Source organism: Bidens hawaiensis, unplaced genomic scaffold (assembly GCF_021521415.1).
Source record: "Bidens hawaiensis isolate Kalapana, Puna unplaced genomic scaffold, B.hawaiensis_p1.1 tig00014403_1, whole genome shotgun sequence".
Lineage (NCBI taxonomy): Eukaryota > Viridiplantae > Streptophyta > Magnoliopsida > Asterales > Asteraceae > Bidens > Bidens hawaiensis.
In genome coordinates, this window is record NW_027492245.1 from 44,352 (window position 1) to 52,067 (window position 7,716).

The 7,716-nt window shown below is 36.1% G+C and overlaps 2 long non-coding RNA genes across 2 annotated transcripts; both read right to left on the reverse strand.

Moving 5' to 3' along the window:
* Positions 1-765: 765 nt before the first annotated feature.
* LOC143546550 (uncharacterized) lies at positions 766-3,073 on the reverse strand. Its single transcript, XR_013137607.1, has 3 exons — positions 3,022-3,073; positions 2,850-2,945; positions 766-878 (listed from the first exon to the last, which is right to left on the reverse strand). It is a non-coding gene; the product is annotated as an uncharacterized LOC143546550 (long non-coding RNA).
* A 996-nt stretch (positions 3,074-4,069) lies between these two features.
* LOC143546549 (uncharacterized) lies at positions 4,070-4,830 on the reverse strand. Its single transcript, XR_013137606.1, has 3 exons — positions 4,739-4,830; positions 4,406-4,650; positions 4,070-4,337 (listed from the first exon to the last, which is right to left on the reverse strand). It is a non-coding gene; the product is annotated as an uncharacterized LOC143546549 (long non-coding RNA).
* Positions 4,831-7,716: the final 2,886 nt, after the last annotated feature.

Sequence of the window (7,716 nt, forward strand, 5' to 3'; positions counted from 1 at the left end):
ACCTATATCGACGACATTTCGCTGGTATAGGGTATTTTTTAAAACAAAAAATATTTTCTTATATCAACGAAAAGTTGTCGATATAGATTATTTTTAAAAACAAAAAGTTTTTTTTTTCTAAAATAACTTATATCGACGAAAAGTCGTCGATATAGGTTCAGCAAAATTTTCAAATATTTTTTTTATATTTAAATTTTCCAGTTTTTCAACTCAACAATAAAACACACAAGACTGCAAAATAACATATAAAAGGGTCCTAATACATGCCACATCCTATACTACCAAGAGTATCAAAATATTAATTCTAATACACGCCACAACCTAAACTACCATGAGTATCAAAGTATTAGTCCTAATACATGCCACATTCTACCATAATCTTATACAAAACATAAACGATAATCTCCCGTGGCGAGTTTGTGGCGAGTTTCTACTATCCACCTATAAGATAAAACAAACAAAGTTATAATAAACTTCTATTATGTTTACGTCATGCAAATTTTTTAAAATGAATGTACATACCTAATCACTTTCATCATGTTCATCATCTTCATCATGTTGCCTTGAAGATCCCGATTCATCATGGTGTCTTGAAGATCCCGATTGTTTATTGGTCATTGCAAGTAATTGAGCTAACTAATTTTGCATTTCTTGATTTACCTTTTGTTGTTCTTCCACTTTCGTTGCATTTCATTAAACTGCAAGGCCGGGACATAAGAAGTAGAAGTAAAATCGGGGGTGACACTTTTAATTATTCGACCCACACCCCAAACATGATCGCGCCGTTCACCTAATGCTTGTTTCAAACACGCAACCTCATCAATGTCCTCGCCATTTGCTTCATCTCGCATATTGCTCGCAATTTCTTGAATTTTATACTGCATAAAACAATACAAATAAAGTTGCATTAGTTTTTTTTACTAAACATTCTCTACTATAAATAATAAATAAAACCAGAAACTAAATTACATGCATACGATACCAGAATCTATATTACATATATTGCTCGCAATTGAAACCGAACAGTTACTAACGTTTTGGTTCCGGACTCAACCTAGGCAGAATCTGGACTCGAACCCAGGCAGAATCGGAAACTATAAATGTATACAGGACTCAAACCCAGGCAAAAACCGGACTTGGCCGGTTAAACTAGTAAAATAATAATATGCTATACACTCGTTTACTAATGCACTCATATATATAATATATATATATATATATATATATATATATATATAGGGATAAGTTATTGTAAAAAGACAATGTTTCCTAGGAATGGTAAGAATAATTATGGGCCATTAGATTAGGGGATCCAAGGGTTGAGATTTAAAATTACCAAAAACCGACATAGTTTCCTAGAATTATTCTTTTACCATAGGTTTTAATGCCAAATGTCAAAAATATATTGGTTCCTACTATTTCTAGGAAACTCTTTATTCTTATTTAAACCCTTTTCTCTCTCTCTCTCTCTCTCTCTCTCTCTCTCTATATATATATATATATATATATATATATATATATATATATATTAAAAGTTCTCTCTAAAGCATATCTTCAAAATTACAAGTTATAAAACTCTCTCTCTCTCTCTCTATATATATATATATAGGGGTGGGTTCTAGTGAAAACTTTTCTTAAAGAGAAAACTTTAAAACTCCTAAAAACTTCTAAAAACTATTTTTAACTTTTTAAAAAAAAAAATTTTGAAGTTTTTTTTTCCATTATTCTTATATGTTGTTATTGGTTCAAAAAAAAAAACTTGTCGGTAACCTCGTCGGTATAGTGCGCATGAGTAATAGTATGCATTGCATATATGCAAAAGTGTTTGTATTGCATAGAATACAACACTATTGCACATATTTGATACACACTATTGTATATATGCAATATAAGACTAATACACACATCGAATACACATTAGTACGTATGTGTAATACAACATTAACGCACATGTGCACCACATCGACTTTTATTTTATTATTATTTTTTTCCATATAATACAACACTACTACACATATACAATACATAAATATTGAATATATGCAATAAAACACTATTAAACTCAAAAATACATAGTAATACACATGTGTAATACAACGGTATCGCACAGTAATATGTATGTGCATTACAGCGGGTTTTTTTTATTTTTTTTATATTTATCGAGTGAAATATAAGAAAATATAAGAATAATGGCTAAAACAGAATTTAGAAAATATTTTTTTGTTTTTAATTAAAAATAATTCTTTAGGAGTTTTTTAGTTTTCTCTCTAAAGGTGAGTTTTCTTTTAATCCTCTCCATATATATATATATTATATTATATAGCCTGATGCACTTATATATATATATATATATATATATATATATAATATAAATAATAATACACTATATACCCGTTTTCTAATAACCCTGCCAAATTTGTCGGTTCGCGGTCCGACAGGAACCGGTGATGTAACGTACGGTACTCGAACCTAGGCAGAAACCGGACTCGACCGCCGATTAAACCGGTAAAATAATAATATGCTATATATCCGTTTTCTAATGCACTCATATATATATATATATATATATATATATATATATTCAGCCTGATGCACTCAAATATATATATATATAATATAAAATAATAATATGCTATATACCCTGTTTTCTAATAACCCGACCAGATTTGTCGGTTCGCAGTCCGACCGGAACCGATGATGTGACGTACGGGACCCGAACCCAGGCAGAAACCGGGTCAATGTTCAGTCCGACCTTTGACCCGGTAAGGTGTCCGGGTCAATGTCCGGTCCAGGTCTGAAAATATTGTATATTATATATTATGTGTATTAAAGTGGGTTCAGGTTATTACCCAATTGTTTTCGGCCTGCTTGTTCACCCAAACCCCATTCTTGCAGTGCGCATCGTACCAAACATCAATGTGTCCTGGTTTTCCTATTTTTTTACTCTATAAACAAAAAAAACATTATTAAAGAGATTTCGTTTGGATAATAATAATAATAATAATGGAAATGTGATATTACATTAATGTATCTCTTTTGCGCCAAAGACTGACTCCCTTGCGAACTAGTATAGGGTTGTGAAGAAACACTAACCGGACCCCGGACAGATTACTGGTAACCTGGGGGTTGGAGAGATGTTTCCCACGAGGGGTTAGACCCTTGGAAGATGGTTCTTCTGATAACCTGCAAAACAGACACCGTGAGCTCGTCACTGAGAAGGGGGGGGGGGGTTCCTCCTTGTGACCACCCTCCGGCGTGAGAATCAGACTAGATTGCTCTTTAAATATAAAAGTATATTAAGAGATTGCTAGAGCAGATATCAGGTATATTATGATGGTAATGTGATAATGTATGATAAGATGAGATGGTCATACCATTTGTGGTATTTATAGCCGAAGGTAGGTTTCCAAAGAGGTATGGCCGGCTGCAACAGTGTTCCTGTTCCACCAACAGTAGCCTACGCACGTGCCCTGCTGGTAGTTGGTGGGTAGGTAGTGGCTGATAGTGACCAGGCCTGCTGTATACTATTCCTGTTCCACCAACTGACGGCTACGCACGTGGTATGGCAGTAGTTGGTGAGTAGGCAGCGGCTAATAGTGATACAGTACAGGAGCATGCTGCTCGCCATACTGTATCAGTGAGCTGTCGTATCTCTGATCAGATCTTTCGCCCATACCTCGTCAGGTACAGTAAAAGATCCTTCAGTATACGGACTGGCTTATTTGGGCGGGAGTATTCCCTCTCCCGCCTCTGTGCGGGATTGCTCCCGGCTTGGCTCATTCCTTCAGGTGACACTGAATGATCGAGAGCTAAGTGCCTTGTGCGTGTAGCCATGCTGCGCGGGTGGCCTTCCCTAATGGCTTGTATCCGAGGCTGCGGGGACAGGCGGAGTCCTTCACCATTGGGAGGCATTTCCTGCGGGACCAGCTTGCGTACTGCGCGTAAGGACGTCACGTCTCTGAGCATGGTTGGTCCTGCGGATCCAGTTGGTCTCTGCGCAGATGTCCCTGTTTAAGGTGAGTCTTGCGGGTCCAACTGGGCTCTGCTGGGACCTACCTCTTCAGGTTGTTTAGCTCGATTTTTCTTATTTTGCTCGCAACGCTTCTGGTAACCGGGATCTGAGAACATATCAACTACTTTCGCCCAATCATCAGGAGTAAGGTGACTTGGTTTCCGCTTCTTTGCCGCTTAAGGATCTTGTTTACCTCCAACATTTAAAAAATGCGTCTTCAGGTTACTTTTCCAGTCCTTGTAACTTCTTCTGCATTCTGCTTCAATTCCCGCCTTAATTCCTACCAATGTTCAGTCTCTCTTAATTCATCAAGTTTGAAATAATTCTGCAAAAGAAAGCAGTTAGTAAATATTTAAAAAGTAACTAGAAAAAAATTGCATTGCATATAATTACCCAAATAACCGGATATATCTTTCGTTTATAACGATCGGGAACTTGTTTCCAAGAAAAGTAGTGCTTTGGAACATGCTTATCAACCTGGCCAGAAATCAGCCTTACAATCTTTGACTGGTTCTCTCCAATAAACCTATACTGATGCTCTTCATCATCAAACTCAATCGGTAGTTTTTGTTCGTTGTTGTCTTTAAACTTTTTAAATAAGTTAAGGCTTTTCCCTTTTGAGCGTTTCTTGGTTTGTGCTACATTAGTTAAAGAAATTGAAAAAGTTAGCAAATGGCCACAAATATTTAATATAAAGACATTAAATTAACTAAACAGAAAACTTACAAGCCTCGCAAGTGTTAGGGATCCTATCGGAATTCCTACGGGGAGGTTCACCCCCATTATCCCCACCATGTGACCTCGCAATAGACGTCGACATTCCTTCAACAAATACAAAAGTTTAATAAGTAAATACATGTATATGCGTGCGTGTGTGTATATATATATATATATTTATGCATATATATTAACTAGTTATAGAATATTCGAACATTAAATATAAAGACCTTATCATACAATTAATTGGAATAATCACTATCCTCATCGCTTTCGTCATTGTCACTATTGTCATTGTCACTATGGTAATTATTACTATCGTCATTATCATCATCTTGGTCTTCCTCGTCTGAATTGTATGTATCTTCATCGTATTCATCAGGATCAAGAAAACTTTCATCATCCGCAACGGGTGGGTTGGAATCTGAAGATGATTGAGTCCTCATGGGCAAGTAGCCTAAGTCGACAACCAATTTGCAATGAGATGATTGAGTGTCTTGTAACACTCATGAACTTGATTCATCAACTTCAACCATCGGGTCAACAACCAAGTTATAATCAGATGATTGATTGTCATGCAAGACATCTATCTCATTAACAACACCAATACTTGGATGATCCCAAAGTTTTCTATGGTGAACGTGTTCCACAATCTTCCAGTTGTCGGAGATTTTAGAAGGATCTTGAAGATAGAACACTTGTTGAGCTTGTGTGGCTAAAGAAGACTCTTTCATACATTAATGTCCTTTCCAGGTGATTTAGGACCAGGAATTAGTAAGGTCCGTATGAAAGAAGACTCTTTCATACATAACCACGGTGGAGTATTGTACGTTGTCAACACTACCAGCCACATACTGTAAGACAAATTCATATTACTGAACGGATTAAAGCCATCAGCAGCCAAACCCAAGCGACCATTTCTGGGTTCTTTGGCAAAATCAGGATATCTTTTATCAAAATCTTGCCAAGCCTTTCTATCAACCGGATAACGCATCATACCATCCGTTGAGCATCCACTATTATGCCATATCATTTCTTTTTCCGTGAATCTAGAACTATACCTTCGTCGAAGCCGGGAAGTTATTGGAAAGTAGCGCAACACTTTCTGTGGTACTTTCTTCCCATTTGGGTTTTTATCAGCCCATCTACTCTCACTACAAACCGGAAAGTTTTGCAATAATTCATTCTCCTTCCAAAACAGAGCATAGTCATTAATACAAGCATGGATTGATTGATATCCTAATCCAATCTTTTTCAACTTCTTTTTAGCTTCATAGTATGATATCGGAACGAGAGCTTTCGGAAATGCAACCCTTAAAAGCTCTAAAATTTGGTCAAATGAACTATTCGTCCAATTGTTGATAACTTTAATATGCATCATTTTTGCTAGAAAGTTTAAGGACAACATATGACTACAACTGGGGTATAATTCAGTATTGAGCTCCTCAAACAATGCATCAAATTCCGGGTCAGATGCAGTTTCATCTTCATCTATATTTTCTTCATCCATAACATCATCAATTGCATCAAACATTTCGTTATTTGGCGCTGGAGTACGTGGTTTTGAAGCCCATAGCTCCTTTACATCCAAAGCACCATGATATTCTTCACCATGATAAATCCATGTCTGATATGCTTGTAGAAATCCACGGTCATGTATGTGGGCATGAATCGTCTTTAAGGCTTCCCGGTATGCATTGCCACATTTTTTACAAGGGCAATACGTTTTCCCATCAATTGCGATATGGTTTTTGGCCACGTTAATAAAGTTTTCAAGACCTTTTAAAAACTCCGAGGACGTCCGATCTCAAATTTGAATCCAACTTTTATCGGTTGTCATTACTGTTATTTTGTTAAGAATCAAGTTCTATGTATAACTAGCAATTCATATAGTATAGTGGATCCTAATCCACTATATACATAAGTTTATATATATAAGTAAGCTCGTTTAATAAACGAGCCCGAGCCCGAGCCCGAGCTCAAGCATAAAGTAAGCTCGTTTAATCAACGAGCTCGAGCCCAAGCTCAAGAAATTAAAACTAATTTGCTGCTGGTACGTATCATTATTAAAGGAAATTGATTTCATAAAAAAACAAGAGATTAAAACTGAATTAAAAAGGTTGTTACTTTGGTACTGGTACGTATAAAAATTGATTTCATAACCTTACTATCTTATAAAAATTGATTTCATAACCTTGCTATCTTAAAACGGACTCATATAACCCTAACTATCTTATAAAATTTTTCTCAACTTTTACAGCCATAGTCGGGTACCTTATTAAAATGGACTTGTTACACGCGTCAATTTGATTATTGATTCTTTCGTGCATTTTTCATTTTTCTTTTTCTTTTTCTTTTAGCCTTAGACTAAATATACCCTCGAGCCGATCTCGAGATTTGAAAACATAGCTCGAAATGAGCCGAGCTCGAGCTCTGTGTAAGTTAAACGAGCCAAGCACGAGATTTGTGTAAGTTAAACGAGTCGAGCTCGGGCTCGACTCAGCTCCTTTGCACCCCTACATAAAAGTATATGAACCTAAATTCAAGTTCTTGAGTTTAATTAAACTTATAAACAACACTTAGATATCTGCTGTAAACTTTATATAACCCTAATACACCTCCTCCAGCCGTCACTTACCTCTGGCCATCATCAAACCCTTCAGTTTTTGCGTATTCGTTAAAGGTACAAAACTTGATAGTTGACTTTGCTTGCTTTAGGACTTTTGACTTCCGTTTCTCTTTCACTTTCCGGGTAAGTTGTAAACTATAAAATTGTTCATACATATTCCGTAGTCAATAAACTTCAATCAATTTATGAGATTGAAGGGTATTGACTGGTCAATTGCTTTAAAACCCGATAAAGGGTAAAATAGTCAACAAGTTTGACTTCACTTTTTTTCATGCTTCTGGTCGGATTCAACGTTCGGTCCAGAAGACTTTTATTCTCATAAAAAAATTTTAAGGCTACTGACCAAAACCCGACTTCT